Raw genomic sequence first — 20,561 nt, forward strand, 5'->3', positions numbered from 1 at the left:
CCTGATGCAGGGCTTGATCCCAGGGCTCTGAGATCATGACCTGGGCCGAAGGCAGAGGCTTAACCCAATGAGCCACCCTGGTGCCCTTGAAATGTATTTCTTAAATAATAAGACCTGAAGTCAAAATGATTCCTTGATCCATGAACTGAACTGCACAATGGATGCTGTGTTAGCAGGCATGAAAATATTTTTCACCTTGCTGCCCATGCCCATCAGAGCTCTTGAGTGACCAGATGCACTGTCAATGAGCAGTCATATTTTGAAAGGAATCCTTTTTCTGAGCAGTAGGTCTCAACAGTTGGCTTATAATATTCAGTAAATTATGTTATAAACAGATGCACTGTTATCCAAGCTTTGTTGTTCCATTGATAAAGCACAAGGAGAGTAGAGTTAACATAATTTTTAAGGGCCCTAGGATTTTCAGAATGGTAGGTGAGCACTGGCTTCACCCAAAAGTCACTATCTACATTAACCCTTAACAAGAAAGTCAGGCTGTCTTTGAACTTTGAAGCTTTAAAGCCAGGCATTGATTTCTCCTATCTAGCTGGAAGGTCCTAGATGGCATTTACCTCCAATATAAGGCTGTTTTGTCTACACTGAAAATTCGTTGTTTAGTTAGTACCTTCATTAATTATCCTAGCTGGATCTTCAAGAGAACTTGCTGTCGCTTCTACATCTGCACCTGCTGCTTCACCTTGCACTTTGATGTTTTGGAAACAGTTTCTTTCCTTAAACCTCATGAACCAACCTCTGCTAGCTCCAGACTTTTCTTCTGCAGCTTCCTCACCTCTCTCAGCCCTCACAGAACTGAGGAGTGTTAGGGCCTTGCTCTGGATCAGGCATTGGCTCAAGGGAGTGGTGTGGCTGGTTTGACCTTCTATCCAGACCACTCCAACTCGCTCCGTATCAGCAATAAGGCAGTTTCACTTTCCTGGCATTCGCATTCACTAGAGTAGCACTTTTTATGTCCTTCAAGAACTTTTTTTTTGCACTCTCAATTTGGTTGTTTGACATAATAAGCTCAAATTTTGGCCTATCTTGACTTTGTTTTGTCTTTCTCATTAAGTGTAATCATTTCTAGTTTTTGATTCGAAGTGAGGGCTATGCAACTATTCCTCTCATTTGAACAAGTATAGGCCATTATATGGTTATTAACTGGCCTAACTTCAAGACTGTTATGTCTCAGGGAACAGGAAGGCCTGACGAGAGGGAGAAAGATGGAGGAATGGCTGTTCACTGGAGCAGTCAGAATACACACACACATTTATTGAATAAGTTCACTGCCTTATATTAATGTGAGTCATGGCACCCCAAAACAATTAAAATAGTCACAGTAAAGATCATTGATCAAAGATAACCCTAACAAGTATAATAATAATGAAAATGTTTGAAATATTTCAAGAATTACTGAAATGTGACACAGAGACATGAAGTAAGCAGATGTCATTGGAAAAAACAACACTGATTGTCTCACTTAACACAAAGTGCCACAAAACTTTGATTTGTAAAATATGAAATATATGCAAAGCTCAATAAAACGAGACAGGCCTGTAGCTTAAAAAGACCCAAAATCTGCATTTAAGGACATAAAATAATTATCTTAAAATGAAATATCTGATTATGTATCCAGATTTCCAGAACAGTCATAGGTTTGCTTATAATGGACATAAAAACAGAAGATCTGGGGGATCTTTCATTTGTCTGTTTCACATGCTCTGTGGATGCAAGGGCTGAACCTTCCAACCAGTGTCCTTGTCTCCATCATCTTCCATCCAGTGGATGTTGATTGAATATCATTCATCCAGTGGATGTTGATTGAATATCTCCTGAGGGCTTGGACAGGCTCACTGCTAGGTGATGAGGCCCAGAGCTCACAGAGTTACCTTTTGATTACACAGCCCCAGTCATGGCTTCCCTTAGCCTAGAAATTAAGGTAAAGTTTCAAACTAAAATAAGGAATTTGTAGTGTTCTCTGCCATTTACTTCCCAACACCTATTCCAACTCTATCCATCTAAGTTAGCATTTCTCATTTCTGGAGGCACATTACAATATCTTAGGGAGACCAATGCTAAAGCCAGACCAATTAATCAAACCCCTGTTGTTGAGCAGCAGCTTTTTAGGTGACCTCTCCTTTCCTCTTGCCGATATTATACGGCAGGACATCCTAATGAGACACTAGGAGAAGTCTACATATGTGGGAACATGATTCTAGGAGAATTTCCCTCACTCAAAACACTGGATAAGGAAGAAATGATCTTTTTGGCCCCTGGATGCTGTTAGATCTGGATATCTTACTCTGAACTACTACAGCCCTCTCATTTCAAACCTGAGGGTGAAGTCAACACATGGACGAAGAAAGAGATAAGAGACTCTGTTACACGAAGGCTTAGTAAATATACTCAGAGTTTGCTTGATTCCTCAGAATTCCTTGATATATTCCTTAGTAAATATACTCAGAGTTTGCTTGATTCCTCAGAATTCCTTGATATATTCCTTGATAATAAACTGTCTTTTAAAAAAATCCAATATCAGTTCTCTGTCACTTGCAACCAAAGCATCTTAATTTATATAGCATTCCACGATCTGCTCAATCTTCCCAGTTCCATCCTCTAAAACCAGTAATTTTGTCACATAGGCCCTACTGATGCTATAGTTACTCCTAACTATTTGCCATCCCTGGTAATACCTCCACAATTTTACTAGTATTTTCTCTCTCAGTGGAAGAACAATTTTTTTCACTTCCAGTATTGTACTATAATCCTACCTATTAGGGTAGACTAAGCTTCTGTATTAAATAGACTCAAAAAATATAATTGCTTAAATTCCTTAGAGGTTTACTTCTTATGCACTTAATCATACAAAGATGTAATAAGTCAAGAAACCCGATCTCTTCCATGTGTGAATCCACCATTTCTAGAGTCTTAACATTTGCACTTTTTGCAGCCTACAGAAAGAAAGAGAGTGAGCTCATGGACGGAAAACAACACTTCTGAAAAGCTGTGGCTCAAAGGCAGCACATATCACGTCTTCTCATGTTATACTGAGAAAAATTGATCTTTTGGCTACAGTAACAGTAAAGGAAAGTGGGAATATGGCCCTGCTATGTGCCAAGGAAGAAAGGAAACAGGGTTTTTGTGAACAGCTAGTAGTCTCAGCCACAAAAACCCATGTCAAATCTCAACTTTCCCATCACCCAGCCAGCCAGATCTTTATCTCTGGTCTGCACAGACTGAGAGATAGTATTTAGCTGTGTTGGAATCATGAATGATCTTTCCACCCAGTTGGCATTTTTTTTTTCAACCAGATGGTAAGTTCTTTGAGAATAGCAGTGATTTTTACATTCTTGTCTGTCTACCGCATCTACTTTGGAAGCTTTATTCTGGAACAACAATCCTCAGACTTGAGGTATGTAAGAATCCCCTGGGGGGTTGTTACAGCATGTGTTGCTAAGCCCCACTTTTAGAGTTTCTGTTTTAGTTGGTCAAGGGTAGGACCTACTAATTGGCATTTCTAACAAGTTCCTGGGTGATTCTGGTGATGTTGGAAAACTCTTGACCTGGACTATATTATTATTATTGTTTTACAATTAGCATACAGTAAGGGGCACACTTCTGAATTTGTAAGATAGGATGCAGGCCCAGATGTTAGACTTAATGCTATTTTTTTTAAACGGTACCAACTCCTCTCTCTCCTGTGTGTCCCTCTTGTGTCCCAAGTGTCCCTCTTGTCTCTGAACCATCTTTTTGGAGCAGAGAAAACTGAATAGATAACTTTTGCCTTTTTTTTTTTTTAAAGAATAGATGGATTTTTATTTTTTAAAGGAAGAGATTTTAAAATCCATTTTGAAAAGTGGCTTCAGTTAAAAGGTGTTAATTTAATTTTAAAAATCCTCATATTTATCTTGGGGAAAGGAAGAGAAAATACAATTTATGATAAAAAGAATTCTTTGCATCATTATTTATCATGATAACTGTAAGAGTCCCAATAAGGAAAACAATATGTCCTTTGAATTAACAGAGAATTTTGGTTATATTTTAAATATTAATTTTTTCAAAGTATAAACTCATTACAGTTTTATTGCATACAATAATGAACTCCATTTTGCATAATTTTCTCTTAAAAATAATAAAGGTGGGCACCTGGGTGGCTTTGTCACTAGGCATCTCCCTTTGGCTCAGGGCATTATCCTAGAGTCATGAGATCGAGCCCCGCATCAGGCTCCCTGTTTGGCAGGAGACCTGTTTGTGTTCCCTCTCTCTGTGTGTCTCTCTTTGCCAAATAAATAAAAAATCTTTTAAAAAAAGACATTTTAATTTTGACAAAACATTTGTAAGATTCTAACAAATTAACTGTCTTACTTAGATTTTCTGGAAAACACTGAATAAAATAATAGTAGATTTATGGAAATATGAGTTGCTATGTCACAAGAACTTGTGAAGGATTGTTCATTTGAGTCATTTAAAATTGAACTGAACTCTGGACCAAAAGAGTACAATATAGCATCAGTGGGAAAGAGGCACAAATGAGACATGCTGATCTGACTCATTCTTCTAGAACTGGGGTAACACTTCACCCTAAGCTGGGTTTACCAAGGCATTTTTTGCTTATGGCATTTATAAGATTATAGAAAGCCTAAAATGAAAGGAGCTCCAAAGTAAGTGATCATATTGGTAGAGAGAAAATATAACTCTTTTCCCTAAGAGAAAACTGCTTATGAAGCTTTAGTATTAGGTGCAGAAAACCCAGAATTGCTGAACATTGGAGACAAGTTCAAAGCAGCTTTCATGTTAAAGTAGATTAATTAAGGCAGCCACTATAGCATAGTGTAATTAGAAGGGCTGACTTACTTTGGGTTTTTAAAAAACATATATCTGTGTATCTAAGAAGCTCTATTTATGTTATACTGGTGTCCTCTGAGAAGGGTGGAACTTTAAGCTAAGCAGAGCATGGTAATAGAGAATAGCTGGCAATAGAGAGGAAGGCCTGAGGGAAGTGCTTTTCTGGGGCAAGTAGCTTTGATAAAGAGCATGATGCAAGTCAAAGTTGCTGGCAAGTGATATCATAGTTTGGGCCCCAAGCAATGCAACCACAGCGGATCCTGAGAAGGTAGAGTTCAAGAGACCATGAAAGGTGAGATACACATCTAAAATGCAACACCTCTCCCACTCACACACTTATTTATTTATTTATTTATTTATTATGTTATGTACATTAGGAAAAGGAAGGGAAAAATGAAGGGGGTGTGGATCGGAGTGGTAGATGAACCATGAGAGACTATGGACTCTGGGAAATAAAATGCAACACTTTGGGGCACTTGAATGGCTCAGTCAGTTGAGCATCTGAATCTTGATCTCGGCTCAATTTTTGATCTCACAGTTGTGAGTTCAAGTCCTGAGTTCGGCTCTGCACTGGGTGTGGTGTCTCTTACTTTAAAAAATAAAAAATATATTAAAAAATTAAATACAACACTTTTGAGAGTGAAAGAGGGTGCTATTTATAATCTCACCAGGACAATAGACACAAAATGGGACTGTTTCTCTAGAACTTGGGGTTGTTTCCCTGACTACCAAGTGAAGGAGGATGCTGGGTGTACTGTGAGAGATTATGATAGTTGAAAGAAAATTAGGCAAACCTTAGTTCACTGGGTTGGTTGGAAGTGTAGTGATTATACCTCCTAAATTATCTTGACCAGTTTCAAAACTTGAAGGCTTTTTTTTTTTTTTTAAGATTTTATTTATTTATTTGAGAGAGAGAAAGATCAGGAGCATGAGTGGGAGGTAGGGGGGAGGGACAGAAGGAGAGGGAAGAGCAGACTCTAGGCGGGGCTCAATCCTAGCACCCAGAGATCATGACCTGAGCTGAAGGCAGATGCTTAACCAACTGAGTCACCCAGGTGCCCCACTGATGTTTTAAATTTTTAAATCAACATAATTATCAGGTACCTCTTGATCAAACAATGTGTGAGAGACTGGACTGCACGAGGGTCAGCATGGTCTCAGTACACACACAGACCTCAAAGGGAAGAATGGTTCTAATATTTTCTAGCTGTGTGATCTATCCCAATCTGTTTCCCTGTGTGTAAAATAGGGACAAAAATAACTACTCTTTCAGCTGTTGTAATGATTGAATTAGATGATATACACAAGTATGTGCCATGGCACTTGGCATGCACTCGATGACTCTAACAGTTCCCATGCTTCATAATTTTTTTTTAATTGAATATGGTTGACAAATAATGTTACATTAGTTTCAGGTGTACAACATAGAGACTAAATGACTTTCGACATGATGCTCCATTCTTCACAAGTGTATCTACAGTCTGCCACCACACTATGCTGTTAAAATACCACTGGCCATATTCTTCATGGTGTATCTTTCATTCCCCTGTGCAATCTTTTAAACCGAAACAAGACACAAAAATATTTTATTAGTCTCTTTGTCCTAATGATTCACTTATCCAGTAGATATTTATTAAGCCCCGGTACATGAGAGATACACAACAGAACCATCCTGGCCTCAAATTCACAGAGATTTCAGAGTAAGATGAAGAGCAAGGAAACAGGATATCAACAAGGAAACATTCAAAGGTAAAATTTCTACTGGGATTTCCCTTACCTATCCGGTACCTGTGAGTGTAGGATTTGACTGAGTATTGTTCAATGAATTAAATGAGATAATGTGAGGAAGATTCTTTGCCATAAGGTGAACTAGAAATGAATAATAATAAAAATAATAAATTGGATCTTAATAATTCAAGTGTTAGATAACACATTTTTATCACTAAAAATTGCCACAACATAACTTCTGAACCAAAATATAGCCATTAATTGACTTCATTCAAGGAGACAGACTACAAGCTCCATTTCTACTTTGTTCCTATTGAATACCAAGCGACTAATGCCATGTTCAAAACATATTATATGCTTAATAAATTATTGTTGAAGAATTAATAAATGAATTTCCCAAGCTGGAAGAAAACTTCTTGTTTTAGAACCAAACAACTTAGTCCACGTAACAAACTACTGACCAATAAGCAGAGCAAAAGATTTAATTAGGAAGATATCCTAGTAGTCAGAGGCTATAATATTTCCTCAAAGGATGTGTCATAATATTTAGTTGTATGGATATTTAGTTTAGACATGGATAGATGGGATGATCGATAATTTAGAACTATAAACCACTGCTCTAATATGTATCATCTATTTGTTAGCTTAAATATGAATATGATTCCTCCGATTTCTTTCTACATCCAGGTCAACTATTTAGTGATATTACACTTATCAGAGAAACAAAAGAGTCTGTTTTTCATATTTGGATCATTGTACTTACCCACTGCATCCAGTTGTGTCTGTAATATATTGCCCTTCAGGCCTCTCCTGCATGTAGAATTCTCTGGACAGTGATTAGAATATATCTGGTCCTGTGATGGAAGTTATCACAAGTTCTGTGGTGGACCCCACTGTGTACCCTCACCTCACTTCAATATGGAGGGTTTCAACTAACTTCAAAGACCATTCCATGTGTAGAAACACTGATGAAGTGGAACAAAATCTTAGTGTATGTTTGAAGTTTGTAGGAATATTAATGAGAAGAGGTCATGATTATTACTATGTTAAAAGGGGGGGGGCAGGAATAAAGTCAGTGTCTTACTGTTGTCACATATTTTTCTTCATTATCTATCGCAGACAAATCCACCCAAGATATACAAGGGCAAATAAATGCAAGTCAGTAAGTATCTTCTAGATTTATTTATGTTGAAAAACACCATATGTTTGATAACCACTCTTTAATTAGGGTGATAAGTTTGTAACTCTCCTGGGTCACCTCCCTTCTAATGTCACCTAAGCCTTCTGTGGAGGAAGTATAGAGAGCAATGTAAGATCTCCAAGAGCCTGTGATAAATTGAGAACACAGACATCACCCAACAGGACCTCAACGTAGCAAATGATGGCCAAGAGAACATATATATTGGACACACTTGTTGACCCTATAAACTCTTTGGAACTACTAATAGCACAAAACGGCCTATCCATTTTTTAGCAAAAAGAGGATGGATATGAATAATGGCATGAGTAAAACAATTTCTTACATCAAAGTGCTCTGAAATGGTTCAGAGAAGACAGATCAGCACGAGCCTTTGGAGCGAGCCCACAGGGCACAGTGATAATGTGCATAGAAAAGCATTCAGAACTGGGAAGAAAGTAGGAAGATCTGTGGTCCACTCACAGGGTCTATTGCTTCCTACTCTGTGCTCCTAGACAGGTTATTTAACCCCTCTGAGTATTACACAATTTAGTTTCAGAGAAAGAATATAAATGAAAATGCATTGGAAACAATATAAATATTATGTCAACCAAGAATGTTGTCCCTTAAGAGCTACCCATAAGTTTTCTCACAGATGTATAATTTTATCCTACATAGTTAAATCTTATTTAAATTTATTTACTTATTTATCATTTAAAGAGTTAGAAAGAAAATCAAGGGCGTAACTTAAACTTCTGTTAGCATGATTGTTAGCAAAAGTGTTTAATTTGAAATTTTGTGAGATTAAGCTCTGCTTTTTGGAATTAAATTTGCCAGGAAGAAAACACACAACTGAAACTTACATTAACATGATAACAGATGTTTAGAATAAAAATGGAACTTGGGTGATAAAGAAAGAAAAATGATGAGAAATAAAAAGAAACCAGGGGCACCTGGGTGGCTCAGTGGGTTAAAGCCTCTGCCTTCAGCTCGGGTCATGGTCTCAGGGTCCTGGGATGGAGGCCCATGTTGGGCTTTCTGCTCAGTGGGGAGCCTGCTTCCCTTCCTGTCTCTCTGCCTGCTTCTCTGCCTACTTGTGATCTCTGTCAAATAAATAAAAAAATCTTTAAAAAAATAAAAAGAAACCAAATAATCATCGACTATGTGCAAGGTGATGAAGTAAAAAAGATTCGGGTTCAAATCCTCTTCTGCCATTCTTATTTAGGCAAGTCAATATAAACCTTCTAGCCTTAGTTTCTATCTTTGTAAGAATTCAATCAGATGTTACATGAGAAGTGCTTAGTACAGTAGCTATTACATAGTAAACATTCTGTAAAAAAATGTGCTGTTATTATCATAATTCTTACTGTTAGCCTGTGCAGTAAGTGTTCAATGAGTATTGACTATGATGATTACTATGATGATGTAATATAGTAAGATCTTCAGAAAAATAAAATTGAATAATGCTGTTACCAAAATGGCAAGCTGACCTAGCAGAAAGAAAAGAATTAAAAGATCAAATAATAGGAGCATGTTGAGTAGAAGGCAGAAAAGAAAACAATAGGAAAATTCTGAAAGTAGATTGGGTACCAATCAGTTTAGATGAAGCAAGAACTTTCAAAAATGTCTGTAGTTAAGCCTTTCAAAATTTTGTGAAATTTATTTTTTATGAAAATAAGATCTTAAATTACCATTAATATAAAAAATCTTTCCATTCAGCATTTTTATTTTATAAAATGCTTTTATGCATTATCTCTTAGAAAAAAATGATTAATTCATGTTCATTAACATGGAATATAATATTTGTATATACAAAAATAAATATAAAGTGATTTTTATATGCCAAACATTTATTATAATATCCTGATTTCCTCCAAGTTATATTGTCCTTCAATAAATTTATATTCATATCTTAGAAGTGGGCATGGAATAAAATTATTGTTTGTTAAATTTTTTGTCACAAAATATAAAGGCCTTTGAGGTGGGTTTTTTTTTTTTTTTTGGATGACCTCTAAGTCTCTGACTTGGGTAAAATTCAGAGAATTCAGAAGTAGTCTTTTAGTTTCTAGATGATAGAATACACTACTGTCTCCCTCCTTATACAAAACTCAAGATATGATAGAGAACATTTCTCAAGTGATTACATAGTCAAAAAAAAAAAAAAAAGAGAGAGAGAGAGCGAGAGAGATAAATCTTAGAGAACTGGGAATGATGATTTAGAAGACTATAGACAAAGTCCCTGCTATAGAATGGCAACATCAAGGGAAATTTGACCTGAGCATGACAGAAGAAGAGAGAAAAAGAGGCTGAAGAACAATTTAAAAAGAATGAATTGGAGAACCACCACGGTATCAGCCAAGCCATTTTGCCCCTAAATGTACTGACAACCCTGTAGACTGAGAAGCTGCAATGGGAATATCTACCTTCCAGTGGTCAAGGTGCATAAGGCAAGTTGCAGAGCAGTGACCTGGAGGCTGATAACACTATGAAGGAACAGCTTCAGTTTAGCACAGAAAAACACCTGCGAAGGCTCTTCATTATGCAGCATATCTCTCATCAGTTCCTCTCTTTTATTAAAAAATATCAAAGAACCAAACTCTGGCAAGTAGTTTCTTTTACTACTCCTAGACAGGCTGGTTAAGGAGAGGGAGCTGACCGTGTAGTAGAAAATTTCAGTCACAAAGTTGAGAAGTCAAGAATAAACATATGCTTTTCACTGATTTCAGGGAGAAAGCCATTTTTAATGTGTATGTGGTATATCATTTATGATCAATACCATCAAAGAAAGAAACAAGCAGGAGAATTTACACCTCAGTTAATGGAGGGTCCAAAATTGGACTTTAAATAAATATAGGTAATATTTGGGGGTAGGAAAAGGTAGATATTACCTTGATCCAAGAAAGAAGAATTAGCAGTCACAAAAGTAAAAAATGTAATTGCTAAATTTGTAATTTAAAAACATGATAGACCAGATGAATAGCATCATGGATATATATGAATAACAAATTGCCAACTAGAATATCGAGTTGAAGAAGAAAAATAAATCAAGAAGCAATGTTAATCAAATAAATTATTTGAGCTAAGTATTTTCTAAATAAGAATTGATAGCATAAAAAGGGAAAATCAACAAGGTTTGAAAAAGGGAGTAGAAAATAACAGAAAAAGATAAACATTTTGGGAATGTTTAAACTAATTTACTGTCTCATGGCTCTGGAGGCCTGAAGTCCATAATCAAAGTGACTGCAGGGCCATGCCTCCCTTGAAATCTGGAGGGGAGAATCTTTTCTTGTCTCTTCCTAACTTCTGATGGTTGGCCAAAAATCATTGACATTCTATGACTTGCAACTGCAGTGCTTTAATTTTTATCTGTCATCACACAGAGCCCCAGGTGTCTATTTCCTCTTCTCACAAGGACATCAGTTATAGCTTGGATTAAGGGCTCTCTCTATTCCAGTGTGATCTCATCTTAAGTATTTACACCTACAATGACCCTATTTCCAAATAAGTTTATATTCTAAGGTACTGGAATTAGGAGTTAACACATCTTGTTTTGGAACACAATTTAATCCATAACATACATATACCATGTTCATGGAATGGAAGAGTCAATATGTTCAGATCAATTTTCCCTAAATTGTTCTATAGATCTAATGCAATCCCCATAAAAATTGAAGTAGCCTTTTTTTTTTAAAGAAAGTGAAAACTTCAAACTAATATAGAGATGCAAAGGAACTAGAATTTACAAACAACATTGAAAAAGAATAGTCAGAAGACCTATACTGCATGGTTTCAAAACCTAGGATAAAGCTGCAGTAATCAAGACACTGTGTTATTGGTGAACAGACAGACAAGTAGACTAATAGAAGATAATAGAGAACAGAGAAAAGTATCTAACAAGTTTTAGGTGAAATTATTTTTACAAGGCTACCAAAGCAAGTCAATGAAAAAAAGGCAAATTTCAATAAATGGTACTGAAATACCTAAATATTTACGTGGAAAGGTAACTTAATCCTTTTCCTCATACCATACATAAAATTAATTCTAAAAGGATCACATACTTAAATGTAAGAGCTAGAACTGTAACGGCCTTGGGAATCAGTGAAAATTTCTTAAAAAGAATACAGAAAGCATTACATATATAAGATATTACTTTCACGGTCTTGGGAATCTGAAAATTTCTTAAAAAGAATATAGAAAATACTAAATATATAAGATATAATTGTTAAATTTAAGTTCATCAAAATTTAAAGCTTTTGGTTATTAGAAGAAACCACAAATACCATGGAGTGGGAGAAAATATTTGCAGCATGTATCTGACAGAAGACCTGCAGCCAGAATATATAAAGAACTAAACTTGACAATAAAAAGCAAAAAATAAACAAAAAAAACAAAAAACAAAAAAGCCATTTTTTTAAAAAATGGGAAAATTTTTTTTTATTTATGTATTTATTTATTTTTTTTATTTGAGTATAATTGACACACAACATTACATTACTTTCAGGCATACAACATCATGGTTCTACAAGTTTAAACATTATGCTACACTTACCACAGGTGTAGCTAACATCTGTCATCATACAACACTGTTACAATATCATTGCCCTTATTATTTATATTGTGCCTTTTATTCCCATAACTTATTCATTCCATAACTGGGAGTCTGTATATCTGCCATTTCCCTTCATCCCTAATAAAGTCTTTTTATAAAAGAAAAAAAGAGCAAAAGAGAAACACTGACAAAAAAAAGTACACAAATACCTAATAAGTTTATGAAAATGGAATCTACATCATTACTTGTCAGAAAACTAAATTCAAATGACAAGATAGCATTTTACAAGTTGAGAAAGACGGGCAATACTAAATTTTACTGAATATGCAGACCATCTGGAACTCTTATATATTGCTGGTTTGGGGGTAACATACTAAAACTGCTTTGTAAAACTGTTTGCCAGTTTCTTGAGCAGTGAAACATATCTCTATCCTATGACCCAACATTCCACTCCTATTTGTTTATCAAGAAAAATGAAGGGATGCTTGGGTGGCTCAGTCAATCATCTACCTTCAGCTCCTGACATGAGCTCGGGGTCCTCGGATCCAGCCCCACACTGGGCTCCTGCTGAATGAGGAGCCTGCTTCCCTCTCTCCCTTTGTCTCTACCCCTGGCTTGTGCTCTCATTCTCTCTCAAATAAACAAAAAGTCTTTTTAAAAAAGAAAGAAAAATGAAAACATATGTTCACAGAAACCTTCTAAATAAATTTCATACCTGCTTTATTCATAACTGAAAAACTGCATGCCCAGGTGTCTATCAACAGGAGAATTAATAAACTGTGGAATGTTCATATTATGGCCTATTACTTAGCAACAAAAAGAATGAACTACTGAGTATTCAATAAATATTAAATCTCAAAACACAAAATACTGAGTAAAAGAAGCCAGGCACAAAAAGTATACGTGGTGTATGATTCTGTTTACATGAAGTTCTAAAATAGGTAATAGAGAACAATTGATGATGATAAAAACCAGAACCATGGTTGCTTCTGCAAGGGAGATTGAGAGGGGCACAATGGAACTTTCTGAAATGATAGAACCATTCTATCATTGGTCTTGATAGGATATAGGTTACCTTTGTATGTGTCAAATTTGATCCAACGCCTCAGTTCTATACACTATACTGTAGATAAACTATACTCTAGTTTAAAAAAAATAATAAAGTAGGGCTGGAAAAAATAACATAAAATGATTCTGATATTAAGAGAGATCATTGGTGACCTTAGGCAGAATAGTTTCTGGAACACATTAACAAAGCATTCTTTCCTAGACTGTGGCTTAAGTGAAAGCTGAGAATACAAAGAGCCCTGAGATAACAGGATGGATATTGTTCAAATGCTGATGGACAGGAGAGATCAGGAGATTCCTTGGCATGAGATTTTGCCAAATGTGTCAAACAGCAGCATAGTATGGAATTGGAAGAGGGTGTCATTCCCTCCAAAATTAACTACCCGTTGAACAATTTTGATCTGGAGGAGGATTTATCGGCAGATGAAATACACATACTTTGAAAGGAATTCCAGGAGTTTATAAAAGAAGTAGCTTTCCCTTCTCTTTGTTTTCCTTTCTTGTCTCCATCAATTCCCAAATCCTATCCACCACTTCCGTTATGTCATGATCAGTCTTAGAGCTCTACGTGGAGCAGGGCGGTAAAGAGTCAGGTTAGATATTCTGATGGGGGAGAGGAATGCTACAGGACAGAAGTCACACACTGAGAAATGGAGTAAGGAGAGGAAATTATGACAACAACAGGTCATAGCTTGAGATTTTCCCTTTCTTCCCCTTCTCCTTTTCTACAGTTATTTCCCATACGATTCCATTATTATTATTCAAGTACTTTTTAAACCTTTGCAAGCTCTCTCTCACCCTTTCTCCCCTTCTGTTTCCCCTTACCCTCATAACTCCTTCTTTCTTTACTATCTGTAAACAACAATAATTATACATATGTGTGTTAATAGACAGCATAGAGAAGCATCAATATTTTTTTAAATCTTTAGGAAAAATCTTATAATTATTTAGTCATCTTTTCATAATTTTGTTCTTAATTTACATTGTGTATATATCTATGGTATCATGATCAGGATTTGTACTTACCACCGTATTGTGAGTTTCCTGGGAGCAGGAACTCTGCTTCATCCCCTAATTCATCCCTCTGTGCCCAGCACCTCACTCATCCTTGAGTGGTGTTCCTAAAGTGGACAATGCAAGAGTTGCAAAGAAAGCTATATTCAAAAGAAGAAAAGAATGATATCTGTAGCCTCTATGGAAGTGGTGCAAATTAAAATGACGGTGAAATAGCACTAATATATCCCTAGCTATATTACTAGATAGGTTAGATACCTCTAATATACCTATTAGAGGGGCTAAAAGGAAAAATACTGATGGTACCTAGAGCTCACAAGGGGAGTATGGAACTCTCAGACAATGCTGGTGGGAAAGTATAACATATAGCCATTTTGGAAGACAATTTGGCAGTTTCTCATAAATTTAAACATACATTTCTCATGTCATTCTGCAACCCAACTCCTGCATATTTACTTAAAAGAAATGACAATTTGTATTCAAACAAAAACCTATACATGGATATTTATGGCAGCTCTATTCATAATAGCTAAAATGTGGAAATGACTCAAATGTCCTTCATAAGTGGTTTGTCCAGACAATAGAAGACTATTCAGCAATAAAAAAGCAAATCAGTGATACAAGCAAAAACCTGAGTGACTCTCAAAGCAATTTCTGAGTGAAAGAACCTGTCCCAGAGGAGTACATACTACATAATTCCATTTGTGTGACACTCTCAAAGGGACAAAATTACATGACAGAGAATAGATCAGTGGCAGTCAGGGGTTGGGTGAGGAGGAGGGTGTGACTACAAAAACGTAGCATGATGAGGATTTGGGGGTCATGGACCTGCTCTGGATCCTGTTTTGTTGATATTTACACAATCCATCCATGTGTTAAAATCCATAGAAATTAAAACCAAAAATAAAGGTCAATTTTGCTGTATGTTAATGTCAAAATAATATTAAAATAATAGTATATAATATATAATATTATAAATAATAAGTCAAAAACACTGAAGGCATGTAAAGCTTTAGTAACTAAAACTGGAACTATAAGCTAAACCAGACTTCAAACCCTGAGGAACTGCTCTCTACAGGAAGGTCACAAATCATATCGCATCTCTTCCGCTCATAGCAAACCTAGAAATGTGTCCTGATGTGTAATCTGAAAGTTTCCACTGTATCTGGATGTTAGTGTCTGTGAGTAGACAGTTCGGGAATGAGCACCAATTCTTATACACTTGTCATGCCCCCCATAAAGCCTAATCAAAAAGAGGACCGGCATTACCCTAGGTGGTGATCTGTGCAGGTCATATTACTCACAGGGATTTGTTCGCTTTCTTCCGATGTATCTAGAGTCTAGCTTGCAATGTCTGTGTGAATTCAGGTGGGTTTTTTTTTTTTTTTTTTTTTTTTTGTGAGCTGTGTGTGCCTGAGCCTGTGTGGTGTCTGTGGTGTGTAAGCGTGCTCCAAATGACTAGAAATCTAGAAATGACTAGACACATTCATCATGCTGCACCTATAACTGCTTTGGGACATTTTTAAAGAGCCAGGACCTGAAGTGTCCAAGCTGCCCTTGCGTTCGCCTGCTGTAGGAAGTCACTATTCCTCCTTATCCACACTCTGCCAGTGAGGATAAACTGTTGTACTCCAATTTCAGAAACCAAGGATGTTCTTCTGGGGACAGTGTACTGTGGGAGCGCTAGATAAAGGGAGAGGAATGAGTCATCAGACAACAATATCCTGTTGGGAGAGGTGTGGATGTGCCCTTAAAAAGAGTGGCGGGGGAGGGGGGAAACACACCTGGGTGGCTCAGTGGGTTAAAGCCTCTGCCTTCAGCTCAGGTCATGATCCCAAAGTCTTGGGATCAAGCCCTGCATCAGGCTCTCTGCTCAGCGGGGAGCCTGCTTCCTTCCCCATCTCTCTGCCTTCCTCTCTGCCTACTTGTGATCTCTGTCTGTCAAATAAATAAATAACATCTTTAAAAAAAAAAAAAAAAAAAAAAAGAAGAGGGGTCCAGGGACATCTAGGGCAAGTCCAAAGGACAGTCGCTGGGAACCACGGTCTGTCTACAAGGGCATGCTTGAGAGAGGGTTAATTTTGACATGTGTTCTCTTCTCTTGGAAAAGAGCTACCGGGCAGCTTAGAAACCACGTAGCTCTGTGTTTACAACCAGTGTCTTTTTTCCCTTAGTGGACTTCAGCCCTTCACTGAAGTCTGGGATGCTTCCCTACCCCCACATTAGCGGTGTGTGGTATGGGGAAACGCACAACAGTGAGCAGGAAGAGAATATGTGCACAGCTGCACACGTGCACCAAGGCCACGAAGAGAAGGAGCGCAGCATGGCGGGTGGCCCGTGGTCACGCGGTAAGTGGCCGTCGTCAACAGAGCCAGAAGCACAGACAGCTGTCAACGGCTGCCTCCAGGAGTAGACTCGAGACAGGACTCTCTCATTTTCTAAAATTGCAGAGCCGCATTTCTCTAGAGGGTGTCCATAGACCCAGGCACTTATATTTTAAGTGCAGATTCCCAGGCCCCACTTTAGACATGCTGTATCAGAACATCTGGGGGTGGAACCGAGAAATCTTCATTTTAGAAAGACAGCTCTCAGGGAGTTCTCGTGCCGCATAAATTCTGAGATTTTTGTCCTCAAGGTGAAAGTGAGGGTGGGCACCTCTTCCCCATTCTCTTCTTCCTTCTTCTTTCTCTTTTTCCTCTTCTGTTTCCCCTTTCCTCTTTCCTCCTTCTCTTCCCCACCTTCCTTTTTCTCCCCCTCCTCATTTTTAGCACAATTATTATTACCATCGTTACCTTTACCACAGGAATGAGAGGGTGGGGATTTTTCTACAACAGGCTAATTTGCTTATAAGCCGAAGACTCAAAAAGAACTATGAAAAGTGGTATTACCTAGGTCTCCCCCTTTACCCTAATTAGGAATGAAAAGTTGCTGTATTGAGTGCCCCCCAAAGCGAATCCCATTTCCGTAATTAGGGATGCTGCCATGGTGGAAGAATTATTTTATACAAAGTCTTAGAGGAAATCTTTTGTCAGATGAAGAAGTGCCACCTGAGTTATGTGAACCCAGTAAATGTATCTGTCAGCAAGAAGAACAGCAAAAATTCCGTTTACATGTATTTTTATGTGCATTTTCAAAAATTGAGTCTTGTGCCCAAAACATATTGTCATAACACATAAATATTTCACAATCTGGAATACTTCCCCAATATTTTTGATTGGTGATACTGCCTTTTCTTTAACATTGTAAGACCCATCTTCATTCTTCTCTGAGTGACCCCGCTTATAAACTTGAGCAGTATTCAGGATAGTTCTACTCCATTTTCAAGTTTAATATTTTATACTTTTTCATGGTTAAAATATACGCTTGGTCTTGACAGGGAAAAAAGTAATAAAAATATGAAAGAGTTGAACTCGGACAGGGAGGAAAAATGCATCTCTTCTAAATGTGCAGGAGTTCCTTAAGCCAAGTTCAAAGTTGCTCATTATGATATACTTTATCAGTAAGAACATGATTCAGCCGTTGTGTTTAGTTCTCTTAGAAACCTCGTGCATTAGAGAAAACTTTTCAAAATCACTTTGAGAGACATTCCTTTTGCTTGAAAATAATATCTTTATAGGTTTAAAATCTATTGGGTTAGAGAATATTACATTTGTTTTATTTTTAAAATTACATCTGGACTTTGCATAACTTTGACATATTTATTGACTGTCTTCTATGTGTTCCACAAAATATACTTAGTGAACAAATGATTTTTTAAAAAAAAAACACCTGCATATATTGCATGCCAGGCACTTGAAAACTCTTTATCATTAAATCCTAAAATTCTATTTATTCCCATTTTACAGATAGAAATACTGACAGTCAAAGAAGTTAAAAAATTTGCCCAGGCTCCCATACCCAGTATGTGAAGCAACTGAGTTTTAAGCTCAGGTCTGCCTGACCCCAAAGCCTTAACACCCTTAATCCAAATTTGTCCAACTGCAAAGCCTGTGCGTTTTAGGGCCTGTCTGATTTTGCGATTACTCCCAGCCTTTGTATGCTACGATTTTATTAAGCTCATGGCATATTTTGAACTTCCGTTTTTTTCCTAATAAATTCCTGACATCAGCTTGTTGTCTTTGACTTACCTCTTTCTCTGAAATAAAAATAAATGAAAAATAATCAGTTAATTGAAGGTTCCAGACTCATTAATCTTTTTTTTTTTTTTTTTTTTAGTATACTAAATAATAAAATAATTCACATGGACTCGGGGTAGAGAGTGGGGAAAAACAGAAACAAATAAAATTTGTTTAAACACCAGTTGCTTTTATTTCAACCCAGTGATTTTGGATTTTAAACCACAGGATAGCTTTTTTGTCTGTTTAGACTTTTCTTGCTCTTATTTGTTTTTTTTTTTTTTTTTCAAAAATTTTATCCTATTGCTTTTTGTTTTGCTTTATGTTTCTTGTTTTATAAAACATAGGACTGATTAGTTCTTCTAGAGGTAGGCTTTTACCATAAGACTATGTGAAAATAATTAACTTATTGTCATTTTTTAATTGGTTTTTACATCTGTTCAGGCCTTTAGATTGTAAGGTTTAGGAGCTCTAAAAAGTTACTTATTTTTGCATGAAGGATGAATTCTTGCAATAGGAAAAAGAATGTATCCCGTTGAGATAAGGAATATAGGAAAGAGAGAGGTTCTGGGGAAAGCTCAGACTCAATCAGTAAGCTGCTCCAAGATGGTAAACAACTTCAAAATGGTGTCAGCAAACCAGGTTGTTCCTGGTTGAGGCCATTTAACATTTCTTTTTAACTAGGAAAGTCTAGTTATCCCAAACAATATGTTTCAATAGATCTATGAAAGTCACAGTTTCATAATTTTTTTTTGAAAAAACAATGTGTTCTGGTGTTCATTTCTTTTTTTACTATCTGTGTTTATGTCTCATTAGGCCATACAGGAAATCCGCTACTTGTTTATATTGCTGTGCCTTGGGAAAAGACAAAGAGACAACATTTTTTTCTGAAGCTATTTCACATTTTTCAGCCTCTTATTATAACTCTCCCAAAATTATCTTTGCAAAGATTTTTTTTAAAGTTCTGTCACTTCAAAAGAGTAGTCATTGACTCAATTTGAATCTCTTGTTAAAAATTGAATGGAAGGAACCAGACCCATATTGGAGAGTTTCACTTAATTTTGTAATAATTTTGGAAAATATTTTCCCTCTACACTTTATTCAGGAGAAAACCTACAGCTGGATCTCAGCAGAAATAAAGTAAAAGCAAGAACAAATAACTTTTGTGATTAATTAGATGCTTATTAAGCATCTTTCATCTAAGGCATTGCTCTTCTCTTTCTGTTGTGCAGACTTCTCTTTTTTTCTTGCTCCTTGAAAACTACCACTTCCTGTCTCCTCCCTAATTGCCTCTACTTGGCTGTAGTCATGTTAGACTTTCACCAAACATAATACACAACCGTATTCAGCATATGTATGCGTGTTTTTATGTGTTTCTGAAATTGCACCTTTTTTCAATTTTTCTTTATTTACTTTTGCATTTGACCCCCTTTAATGTATTTTAAACTTGATGAAGAGAGAAACTTCGTATTTTCTTGACCTTAAAAACTTGTCTGCATATGGTATTCTCTTCATCCATTACTGTTTGAATTAAAAAACAAAAAACAAAAAACAAAACCCTTCATATTCCTCAATTAACAGAAGTCAAGCAAGGAAAAGAATACCCAACTTATCACAAAAGACTTTATAGTCACCTTAATCACTTGATTGAATTCTAATTTTTTATCATGTTCAGTGTTAGGGTAGTCTTCCAAGTGAGAAGTTATAGGTCCATGTTATTTAGAGCAAATATAAAATTAAAATATAGAATTCCATTAGAAATCCATAAGAATTCTGATTTCACACACACACACACACACACACACACACATACAATGTGTAGTCAGTCATGGAAGCTTATGTAATATAAATCCTGCTAAAACTTTGCTAGTTTGTTCATTCCAAGATGGATAATGTGTTAGCAATATAATAGAGGGATTTTGTGCCATGTAAACCAAGAATTCAGAATGCAAACCATTGCACCCACAAGATAGGTTTGTTTTATCTGAGCTTGGAAGAAAAGGACCTATGAAAACAAACCAATTTGCTTCCAATCCAAATTATCAACTGGAGATATTCTTCAACAAATACC

The 20,561-nt window shown here is 36.4% G+C and overlaps 1 long non-coding RNA gene across 1 annotated transcript in view; it reads right to left on the reverse strand.

Annotated features, from left to right (window-relative positions):
* The window catches only part of LOC131832977 (uncharacterized), a 159,390-nt gene that overhangs the window by 48,373 nt on the left and 90,456 nt on the right, over positions 1 to 20,561 (reverse strand). The window contains exon 2 of the long non-coding RNA XR_009354272.1: positions 14,388 to 14,482. This is a non-coding gene — a long non-coding RNA (uncharacterized LOC131832977). The remainder of the gene's footprint in view (positions 1 to 14,387; positions 14,483 to 20,561) is intronic.

The sequence above is a fragment of the Mustela lutreola genome, chromosome 1 (assembly GCF_030435805.1).
Source record: "Mustela lutreola isolate mMusLut2 chromosome 1, mMusLut2.pri, whole genome shotgun sequence".
Lineage (NCBI taxonomy): Eukaryota > Metazoa > Chordata > Mammalia > Carnivora > Mustelidae > Mustela > Mustela lutreola.